Here is a 13,251-nt window from a genome sequence, read left to right on the forward strand (position 1 = left end):
ACGTTGACGGAACTATGTTGGCCTACACGAGACAGCTCGTACACAAACTGTTGATTTACGTCAGTTCAACGTTGACAAGTCATATAATGACAGATGGTCATTTATGTAGTTAATACCGATTCTTACCGTTTGTTATTTTGTTGAAAATGATTTGTATTAAACTCTGAATTTCTATTCTGATTTGTCAGTCGATACTTTACGTTTCGCAAAGCGCCATTTTGTTACTTGAATTGCGTGTATTCTTTCGCCACGAACAACCGTCTCATTGATTTGAATTTTTTTTTTTGATAAAGTTGATTTGTATATGATCATATCCAAATGTATACTAAAGAATTTTAGTGACATCAAATATTTTTGGTTACTTTTGTTTATATTTTTTAAGATTTAGCAAAGACGGAACTACATTTTTAGTCGTACTTACAGGGGGTGGAAAACCGTCCACGTGTGTTATGTAGGGAGAATTTACGCTTGAAGGTTTTACATTTGTAATGAAATAATTTAATCTTCCTGCCGACAACTACACCAAAAGTATATAATAAATAGTGACGGGGGGAAAAGAGATACGTCACTCGTGAAAATATCTCCTTTCCCCCCGTCACTCGGTGAGAGAAACATGATATTTCACTCGACACATGACATATCCTCTATGTATTACTATTATCGTTGAAAATACCGCTGTTTAATAACAGTTAGCTGGTATTACACCAATATATTAATACCAAAGCTGTTCTGGGTGAACTAGTTTCTCTAGCAAATATTGGAAACTCTCAACATCCCTGGGTTTATTCATTAACATTGCGTGTAGAGACAACAGATCACTGACAGGAGTTATTTCACACTCGATGACCCCAGCAACGGTATTGCTAGGCTGACGTCACATGGCATTGTCGTAAGACTATGTTAAAATATGGATGTTACGATCACTTGAGCGCTACGATAGCTGTGTGAAACGGATCCATGAATTCTAAAGGTTGACTCTTGTGTAGTATTAAAGTAAAACGCGTAAACGTTTGGAAGTGTTTGAAGTATTATTCTGTCAAACTTCATCGGAATATGCTGATGATCGCGTAATTGTCTTCTGCCTGTTTGGAGTGTGCTGCGCATCTCGTCTGCCGCCTATTTACACACGGCAGAGTACTAATACCAAACTCGCTCGTCAGATAACCAGAACTATTCACTCGTGTCATGAAATTATTATCACACGGGAGCTCGTCTAGTATTCTATATATCCTGGGATAAGCATACAAACAGTGCGGCTTCTCAGTCTAGCACTACTGTTTATAGAAGCTCATGTAATGACTGATCAAGGTGACCAATAATGCGAACATGTTCTATTAATATGAAATGTAAAAGAAATATGTTATGGGGAGAAGAATATGGTTTTTTTCACATCAACGTAGTGTGTTTTGCCTCGTCATCTTGGTAAAATAATTGATTCCAATTCCGTGTGAATTACGTTTTAGGATATTTGATGCTTAGATTATTGTATTGGTCTGAGGTTTAGGGGTTGGATCGTGTAGTAAATTGATATATAAACCAACACATGTTTGCACGTAAATGTTTCCTTGGAGTGAAGATGATCTGCCGTGGATATGAGAATACGCCGCGGATTGGAGTCCCGCCCTGGGCCCACTTGCACAAAGCGATCTTAGCGCTTAGACTATTGTAAGCCTATGTTAAAGTATGGGAGTTACGATCATCTTAGCGCTAAGATCGCTTTGTGCAAGTGGGCCCTCGATCTGAGTTCTACTCGACACCCACCTGCACAATATTGGGTGAATGTGGGCTTACGCTGTGTATATATTGTTGCATTGAACGTTCTATAAAATTCAGGATTAGATTATTGCATGTGCCAAATGTTAGATATCCAAAACGTTATTATGCTTCTCAAGCAGGGAATCATGGCAAAATTAGTTGTGTTTACCAATTAAGCTTTTTGTTGTTTCGTATTAGATTTGGCTGTCAGTGACATTATGGGGTAAATAATCCTTTATCGAGGCATTAATGACAAAGTTATGATATTCGTTTGAACTACACGCTTTTCCTTTCAGCAATTATAAAACTAGGACTTATGTTTTCCTTCAAGGTACTTTTGAACAGAATTATACCCTGAACATATAACAATTGCAAAATACCATGAGGCCAAGACACAATTTCGTTGCAGTCACAAAATAGAAAGACTCGCCTCCGTGGTCTAGTGGTAGAGCGTCTGTCCGTAGAGCGGAAGGATGGGGTTTCACGCCCCAGCCGCGTCATACCAAAAGACGTAACAAGACTTGATGCTACCCCGCCTGGCGCTCGGCAATATTTAAATGGCAAAAACATGGACTGGTCGGGTCGAAGTCAGTATACTGTGTCTGAGTGGCGTATTCATGTTAAACTGCGGCATGGTCTCTGTGTGGGCTACCACTATAAACTCGGCATTAGGCCGAACTAGTACACACACACACACTCACACACTCACACACACACACTCACACACACACACTCACACACACGTGCATACACGTCGCAAAATAAATGCTATATTCTTGAACGCGGCGTTAAACCCATTTCACCTCACCTACCCCTAAATAGAAACTGGCATGTAGTTCAAAGTCCCTACAGAGAACCTGATGTTGTTCTTTGAAATTAGGGTCACGTTTAAAAGACTAACAAAGACTAGACATTCAAGGCATTCTCTTCTGTGTAATATATCTTAGGTTTTAGCGTCTCAAGTGCCATGATCTGGTTACCACGGACGTTAACCTGGATCTCCACAAACCAGTGAACTGTGCTGCCTTTGTATACGCAATGCAGGTGACCCTTGAAGATGCGGGGTAGAACATGTCTTCAGCAGCCCATACTTTGTAAAAGGCGAGTATGCTTGTCGTAAAAGGCCACTATATCGGGATCGGGTGATCAGGCTGGCTGATTTGATTGATGCATGTCATCGATCCAAATTGCGTGGATCGATGCTCATGATATTAATCACTGGATTGTCTGGTCCAGACTCGATTATTTACAGACCGCCGTCATATAGCTGAAACATAGGTGAGTGCGGCGTTAAACAACAAACCAACCAACCATCCAACCAACGTAAGAGGTAACTAACGGGATCGAGTGATCAGGCTCGCTGACTGGCATGATATATCTCGTGGTATCCAAATTGCGTAGATCGATGCTCATGATGTCAATCACTTGATTGTCTGGTCCAGACTTAATTATTCACAGATCGCAGTCATAGCTGGAGTCGAGTGCGGTTTTAGAAATAAATAAAATATTTGAAATAGATTATTGAAGCAGACAACTCAACTTATTGTAACAAATGTTGACATTTTTCATTAATAAGCAAAGAGCTGTTATTTATTGAGTGTGGCGTTAAACAGCAAACAACAAACAAACATGATGAAACGTACACGTGCAGGATGTTTCTTATAATTCTTACTGAACTATCTGACTCAGCGCGTATATATAAGGAGATAAGATAAAAAATGCTAAAATAAAGGCAGGATTTAAATACCCCGTTGACCTACTTTTCTATCCTTTTGTAACATATGCTACATGCATTTGTACAGCGGCAATATCAACTCAATACCTAGCCTTTCTGTCTAGCTTCCATATAAGGCAACGACCCCGATGACTCAGGAAATATGGACAAAACAACAATCCGAGCATTTCAGGAGGACTTAACACACCAATTAATTAAAAAGGTTAACACAGCGTGTTTTTAAACACAACACTCGGACATTAACCGTTGAAGGCATGGACGTTAGACAGCCAGCTTTAACACACCTGTCTCTGCACAAAGTGTGCCTCGAAATAAGCACAATGTACTACACCCATGTTAATTGTTTTCAGAGGGACTATATAAGATCAAATATACCGAATTTCTCTAGTGTTTTATAACCCTTCTCGGATCTTTTATAACCCTTCTCGGATCTCTTTCTTAACACTATACCGTATGTAAAGGTCACGTGAAACTCTTGACCCTCTCCGCCGCGGAACAACAAGGCTATTGTCGTGTAACGTGACAATGTCAAATATATTGTTTCAGCTTCAGCTGCAAAACCAGATAATTTATAATATTAAAACTAAGGAACCTGAATATTGTTATATCAGAAAAAAACCCACCTTGGAACAATGTATTATTTGTGGCAGACAATTTCTGCAATTTCAGGATTATCGAGGACAAAATATTGTTTCGATAAAATAACAGCCCTCATATACAACATCCCAGGACCTTCCACACAACATCCCAGAATCCACCATACAACATCCAAGAATCCACCATACAACATCCCAGGATACACCATACAACATCACAGGATCTACCACACAACATCACAGGACCTTCCACACAACATCCCAGGATCCATTATACAACATCACAGGATCCACCATACTACATCCCAGGATCCATCATACAACATCCCAGGATCTACCACACAACATCACAGGACCTTCCACACAACATCCCAGGGTCCAACATACAACATCACAGGATCCACCATACAACATCACAGGATCCACAACATTACATCACAGGATCCACCATACAACATCCCAGGATCCACCACACAACATCACAGGCCAGGATCCACCATACAACACCCTAAGATCAACAAGACAACATCCCAGGATACACCATACAACGTCCCAGGATCCGCCCTAAACATCATCCAACATCCACCATACAACGTCCCAGTGTCCACCATACAACACCCTAGGATCTAGAAGAGAACTTCCCAGGATTCGCCATACAACATCCAGGATCCACCATACAACATCCAAAGATTCATCATACCACCACCAAGGATCCAGAACACAACATTGCTGGACCAGTTATACAAATTTCCTGAATCCACAACACAACAACCCAGGATCCACCATACAACGTCCCAGGATCAACCATACAACATCCCTGGATCTATATACAACAGCTCAGGACCAGAAATACAGCATCCCAGGATCCAGCACACAACATCCCAGGATCCACCATACAACATCACAGGATCCACAACATAACAGACCAGGCTCCACCACAGAACATCCAAGGATCCATCAAACAACATCCCAGGATCCACAACATAACACCCCAGGATCCACCACACAACATCCAAGGATCCATCATACAACATCCCTGGATCTATATACAACAGCTTAGGACCCGAAACACAGCATCCCAGGGTCCACCACACAACACCCCAGGATCCACCATACAACAACCCAGGATCCACAATACAACATCCCACGATACACCATACAACGTCCCAGGATCTGCGAAAAACAGTATCCAACATCCACCATACAACGTCCCAGTGTCCACCATACAACACCCTAGGATCTAGAAGAGAACTTCCCAGGAGTCGCCATACAACATCCAGGATCCACCATACAGCATCCAAAGATCCATCATACCACCACCAAGGATCCAGAACACAACATTGCTGGACCAGTTATACAACATTCCTGAATCCACAACACAACAACCCAGGATCCACCATACAACATCCCAGGATCAACCATACAACATCCCTGGATCTATATACAACAGCTCAGGACCAGAAACACAGCATCCCAGGATCCAGCACACAACATCCCAGGATCCACCATACAACATCCCAGGATCCACAACATAACAGACCAGGCTCCACCACACAACATCCAAGGATCCATCAAACAACATCCCAGGATCCACAACATAACACCCCAGGATCCACCACACAACATCCAAGGATCCATCATACAACATCCCTGGATCTATATACAACAGCTTAGGACCCGAAACACAGCATCCCAGGGTCCACCACACAACACCCCAGGATCCACCATACAACAACCCAGGATCCACAATACAACATCCCACGATACACCATACAACGTCCCAGGATCTGCGAAAAACAGTATCCAACATCCACCATACAACGTCCCAGTGTCCACCATACAACACCCTAGGATCTAGAAGAGAACTTCCCAGGAGTCGCCATACAACATCCAGGATCCACCATACAGCATCCAAAGATCCATCATACCACCACCAAGGATCCAGAACACAACATTGCTGGACCAGTTATACAACATTCCTGAATCCACAACACAACAACCCAGGATCCACCATACAACATCCCAGGATAAACCATACAACATCCCTGGATCTATATACAACAGCTCAGGACCAGAAACACAGCATCCTAGGATCCAGCACACAACATCCCAGGATCCACCATACAACATCACAGGATCCACAACATAACAGACCAGGCTCCACCACACAACATCCAAGGATCCATCAAACAACATCCCAGGATCCACAACATAACACCCCAGGATCCACCACACAACATCCAAGGATCCATCATACAACATCCCTGGATCTATATACAACAGCTTAGGACCCGAAACACAGCATCCCAGGGTCCACCACACAACACCCCAGGATCCACCATACAACAACCCAGGATCCACAATACAACATCCCACGATACACCATACAACGTCCCAGGATCTGCGAAAAACAGTATCCAACATCCACCATACAACGTCCCACAATCCACCATACAACACCCTAAGATCCACCATACAACATCCCTGGACCCGAAACACAGCATACCAGGATCTACCAAACAACGTCCCAGGATCCACAACACAACATCCCAGGATCCACCACACAACATCCCAGGATCCAGCACACAACATCCCAGGACCTACTATACAACTCCCAGGACCTACCATACAACATCCCAGGATCCACCACACAACATGCCAGGATCCACCATACAATATCCCAGCATCCACCATGCAACATCCTTGAAGTTTATATACAAGATTCAGCACCTATTAATAATATTTGTCCATTTGCATGTGCGCTTTTCCATGCTGGATATCATGCTCCTTCCGGGTAGCCATTTACTGCTGCAGGAACAGAGGCATATTTCCAAGAAAGTCACTTGCACAGGGAGACACCACATGTTCTACACATGCTTCTGTGTGGGACAGCACCGACCACCCTTGTAACTCTCAGGAGCCAAGCTGCCGTACATCTCCTCGACCTGATTTCGCCTGAGTTGCGGGGCGGTCGGTTAGCCTAGTGGTCAAAGCGTTCGCTCGTCACGCCGAATACCCGGGTTCGATTCCCGACATGGATACAATATCTGAGGTCCATTTGTGTGCTGTGTATCGACGGCTGTACCTTTCTGGGTACCGATTAGTTAGTTGCAGACTTGCACACTGCGTTTTGACAAGGGGCTTTTCATCGAGCTCGCATTTTCCTAATGTGTACATGTACGAGGTTGATAATGATTCTCTGGCACACTGTTATCGGCTGGTGAAATTGTGTTCCGTCTGATTAGCGTTTCAGGTGCAGACTAACGAGTTATTTCTTAATGCTCATGTGTTATTTAGTCGCGATGTGTCGGATTGCCAGTATTTTCACTGACGGGTCGTTGTAGTTTAGTAATCAGTTTCAAAGGCGAAAACAGCTTATAATATTTTCTTACAATATTGGGGGAGGTTGGCTAGCCTAGTGGTTAAAGCGTTCGCTCGTCAAGTCCGAGATCCAGGTTCGATTCCAGACATGTGTTTTATGTGTGAAGCCTATTTCTGGTGTCCCCCGCCGTGGTATTGCTGGAATATTGCTAAAAGCCGCATAAAAAAACATACTCAATCAATCACCTGATATCTGACCTGTGCGCTGGTCACAGGACCACGTGCCTCCAGGTCCCCGGACTACATCCCTGTAGCTACAATAAAACATCCCAGGATATTATATATAACATCCCAGGAGCTCATTAACAACATCCAAGGACATCATACACAACATCCCTGGAGCTCATTAACAACACTCCAGGACATCATACACAACATCCCTGGAGCTCATTAACAACATTCCAGGACATCATACACAACATCCCTGGAGCTCATTAACAACATTCCAGGGCATCATACACAACATCCCTGGAGCTCATTAACAACATTCCAGGACATCATACACAACATCCCTGGGACTCATTAACAACACTCCAGGACATCATACACAAAATCCATGGAGCTTATTAACAACACTCCAGGACATCATACACAACATCCCAGGAGCTCATTAACAACACTCCAGGACATCATACACAACATCCCTGGAGCCCATTAACAACGTTAACATTCCAGGACATTATACACAAGATCCCTGGAGCTCATTAACAACATTCCAGGACATCATACACAACATCCCTGGAGCTCATTAACAACACTCCAGGACATCATACACAACATCCCTGGAGCTCATTAACAACATCCCTGGTGCCCATTAACAACGTTAACATTCCAGGACATCATACACAACATCCCTGGAGCTCATTAACATTCCAGGACATCATACACAACATCCCTGGAGCTCATTAACAACACTCCAGGACATCATACACAACATCCCTGGAGCTCATTAACAACATTCCAGGACATTATACACAACATCCCTGGAACTCATTAACAACACTCCAGGACATCATACACAACATCCCTGGAGCTCATTAACAACATTCCAGGACATCATACACAACATCCCTGGAGCTCATTAACAACATTCCAGGACATCATACACAACATCCCTGGAGCTCATTAACAACATTCCAGGACATCATACACAACATCCCTGGGACTCATTAACAACATTCCAGGACATCATACACAACATCCCTGGAGCTCATTAACAACACTCCAGGACATCATACACAACATCCCTGGAGCTCATTAACAACATCCCTGGAGCCCATTACCAACGTTAACATTCCAGGACATTATACACAACATCCCTGGAGCTCATTAACAACATTCCAGGACATCATACACAACATCCCTGGAGCTCATTAACAACATTCCAGGACATCACACACAACATCCCTGGAACTCATTAACAACACTCCAGGACATCATACACAACATCCCCGGAGCTCATGAACAACACTCCAGGACATCATACACAACATCCCTGGAGCTCATTAACAACATTCCAGGACATCATACACAACATCCCTATAGCTCATTAACAACACTCCAGGACTTCATACACAACATCCCTGGAGCTCATCAACAACATTCCAGGACAGCATACACAACATCCATAGAGCTTATTAACAACACTTCTAAACATAAACATTTCTGTGCATAATGTAGATATCTCATATAAGAAATACATTGTATATGACTCGTGGTCGTTGTGCGCGTTTGCCTATTCTCACCGCAGTGTTTTATTGTATCGTCGTTTGTTTTAAAATCTGACAATTAAAATGATAGCTTCATTTGAAATACGCTAGTTTGGACTTGGGTGTCAATATGCCGAGATCACATATCGCCCTTGTTCATATATAGATTATTGCGTTTTTTATAGTTAAAGGACATACAGTTTCATAATTTTAATCACAACATCGTATTTCTGGGCATTAAGTTCACTGTCTGTGAATGTCACGATTGTGACAACAATGATATGTTGCGAAGTGAAAAAGCATATAATTCAAGAATAATTTATAAATGGACAAAACGGCGACAAGCAGTTCGTATTGATGTAAGATGGTTGGTGGAGTTAGCTCCCCTTACACAGGCCGCGCAAGCTCCTTCCCAGGTCCTGACACTGCACGCAGCCTGAACCAGAATCTGGACATTTTTTCATCCAACCCAAAAGTAGCGAGATCATATTTGTGTGTATGTCTTTGGAAATGCCAATCTAGTCTATTGAAAAAGGTTTACGGCAGACTTACTATTTCGTAAAAATTTACGTTTTTTACTCGTTTTACCAGATTTGTGCCGTTTATCTGTTGGCGTGACAGCTTTACCTCCCTTTAGTCATTTGTGATTTCTTTAGCGGCAGGTAGTTGAGACTACTGAATTAACGCCCTTACTTCCGACCTGCTCTTCAAAGAAAGTGCAATTTCCACAGAGTTATAGCTCGCACTGTATAGTATGTGTTTACCTCAAGAAAATTATCCTGTATATTCATCAGTGACAAAGTCGCAGTTGGTTATACTAGTATTCTCTGAATATGTTAACGATGTCTTGATTCACTTCTCATCGGTCTTCCCTGGGCCCTGTTAGGGCTTTACTAATGTTGACTGCTCATTTGCTTGGCATATAGCGTTTCTCTCTGATTTTCTCAGTATTTCTTCATGTCTAGTCATTTTAAAACGTCTGTAAACAAATATATCTTCAACTGTTTTGCAGGGTTAATTGTTTGAAGTATATTTCTCAATCACTGTCGGGGTCACGTGTGGCCGAGTCGTCCGAGATGCAGGCACCCCAGAAACATGACCGTGAGTGCAAAGTAGTAAACGTCAACGACTTACATCACTTCGGGCTTCATCCCATGAAGACCCGGTGTACAATAGGTCTGAAGCAACCCATGCTTGCCGTAAAAAGCGACTATGCTTGTCGTGAGAGGCGACTAACGGGATCGGGTGGCCAGGCTCGCTGACTTGGTTTGATGCATTTCATCGCATCCCAATTGCGTGGATAGATGCTCATGATGTCAATCAGTGGATTGTCTGGTCCAGACTTAATTATTTACAGACCGCCGTCATACAGCAGGCATGGGTTGCTGAAGATCTATTTTATACCGGATGTTCACGGGCCCGTAACAAAGCGTTGTCCCGACTTACTGACTGCAGCACTCACTCACTCACTCACTCACTAAATCACACACACACTTTTGTTGGTAGATATGAAAAACTGTCAATTATTATAACTACAAAGAGATCGCGTTCGAAAGCTTGTTTCTGATTTTGTTAGTCGGGAAAGTTTCTCCTGTGAAATTGCAGATAGCATATGTTCACCATACAATAGTTGAAACCAGTCTTGAATTTTTATTTTTGTATATTCTCTTGTTTTAACAAACTGTTGTTTTATGACGTGTATGTATGTCTGAGGTTGTCAGAGAGCGTGTCTGTTGTCAAGAAAAAGTTATCAAAAACACACTTATAAGGCTAGGGACTTAATGAATATCGGTAAACTGAACAGATACCTATATTCTAAACTAACGATCACTTCACTTGACGATATTCAGTACAGCCGTTTTCCAATGAAGGTTCAATAGGGAGGCGTTTTAGCTAGTCCTTGTCTGTAAGTGCTTCAAGTTGTCGAAGCGCATATTTTACCGGTAAAAAGACCGGAAGCAACATGTTGGACCGTCACTCATATTTTTTAAATTAAGAGTTGTCACACATGACAAAAGCTCCAGAGCCATCAAGCGCGATTATATCTAAAAAAAAAAAAACATCAACTCCGTTGTGAACCTACAGAGGAAATGCAACTAACTGCTATGGTCAGATACATGGAAACCTTATACAGATGACCAGTTATGTACCTTGAGGAATATTTGAAGACGAGTGCCACTTTTTCTCGTATGTCTAATGTTGTTCCATACTCAGAAATACATATCCATCCCAGCGTCTTTAACTTTAGTGTTTTGTTAAATAGCTCTAAATTTACTATTGCATCATTTGTTTATGTTAATTTATTGAGCAATGATATACAGGAGAAATCTTATTTCATCAAAACATTTTACAACTCATCAGACTGTTTCTAAATTCTGATCTAAAGGATGAAAGAACTGACATTGCCAGAGAACATTTAGAGCTAATGGGGAGTATTTCGACAAATTCAAAAAGAGAATATGAACGGGTGATGAAATATGGGTCAACCGCTATGATCCCGCGTCAAAACGTCAATATATGGAATGGTACCATTCCACTTCTCCGGCACCAAAGAAATTCAAGCCTTCAAGATACGTGAAGAAAGTTATGGTCATTATATTCTGGGATACGTTTTCTACGGTTTCATGACAATGCCTCTTCTGACACACCTCGACTTTCAAAGACTGCTGTTCGACAACAGCTGTTCGGCAATAAACATTTATGATAAACTGACACACACTCTGTTCCACCCCTTAATTAAAACGAATAACCACCACCCAATCAGTCGGAAATGCTGACTCGAAGAAATCTAATACATCGGACAACTGTGTGGTTCAGGCAAAAGCTATAAATTTGATTATACTTTATAACGCATAAAACAAATGTTTGCTTAATCCCAGAGAAGGTTTCTTAACAAATAATTATCTGTATAAGAAACATAGACTTATGAATCGAGTACAATCAAGATTGTTCACTGAAACCTAAAATTAGGGGATGTCGTGATGCCATATAGTTATTCCGGATTTAAGAAGATCCGTTAATCCCATCAGGAAATATGTAATGCTACTTGTAAGATGGAGAACCAGCACCGCACAATGCGAACTAGGGTATTTATTACACACGGAGTTGACTGTATGAAGGTTGGTGATGGTTTTACTTCTTTGTGTCTTCCAATGACTCTTCCATTGTTTCCATGTAATAGGTGGGCGAGCAGCAGTCCATGTTCACCGTCCCAACATAGGCCCTCTGACCGGCTTTCTCTGTGAACAAAAGCGACACACACAAGCCCTTTAATACTCGTAAGAAATATCTGCTAAAAGTAGAGTCCACTGTTTATCACGGGCATGTGTTTTTGATTCACTGTTAAATAATAATATCAGGTGTTTACGAAAAGATGAAAGATGAGGATGAAGCTATCCTGGCCCACTGGTGCCACGCGTCACAAGCATCCGCAAAAGGAAAGGCAAGTGTAGTGTCCACCTATATAGATTTTGCTTAGAACAATCTCTTCGAACTTTACACCATCTATCTTGATGCCACGGACTATTGCATACACGCATACATACGTGCACAGTGATACCAAAGTGTCGTATACAGCGTAATTGCAAAGCAGATAATTTTGGTAACCCTAGATTCACGGCTAAATGGGGTAATTGTATGGCGGTAATAATATCATCAGCACACGGCTGTCGCAATAGCAAATATTATAAACACGGTTCATTTTTCGTTTTTCCCAGTCAGCACGTTCGGCAACATTCATGAAACAGTAACGGGAACTATTTTTTTGCAGCAAAATACTGAAAAGGATGTAAAACTGTTATGGTGGTGGTGAAATCGGGTTAAACGCCGCGTCCAAGAATATTGCACTTATATAGCGACGTTCATTTACGTGTGTGTGTGTATGTGTGGCTGCTTGTACTAGTCCGGACTGATGCCGATTTATAGTGTTAGCTCACTGAGATATCGTGTCGCAGTTTAACATGAATACCCTACTCAGACACAGGTTACTGACTCCGAGCCGACCAGTCCTTGTTTAAGCCCCTTAATGCCGAGAGCCAGACAGGGTAACAACAAGTACCATCTTTTAACGTCTTTT

The sequence above is a fragment of the Haliotis cracherodii genome, unplaced genomic scaffold, assembly GCF_022045235.1.
Source record: "Haliotis cracherodii isolate W230 unplaced genomic scaffold, xgHalCrac1.p SCAF_7, whole genome shotgun sequence".
NCBI lineage: Eukaryota > Metazoa > Mollusca > Gastropoda > Lepetellida > Haliotidae > Haliotis > Haliotis cracherodii.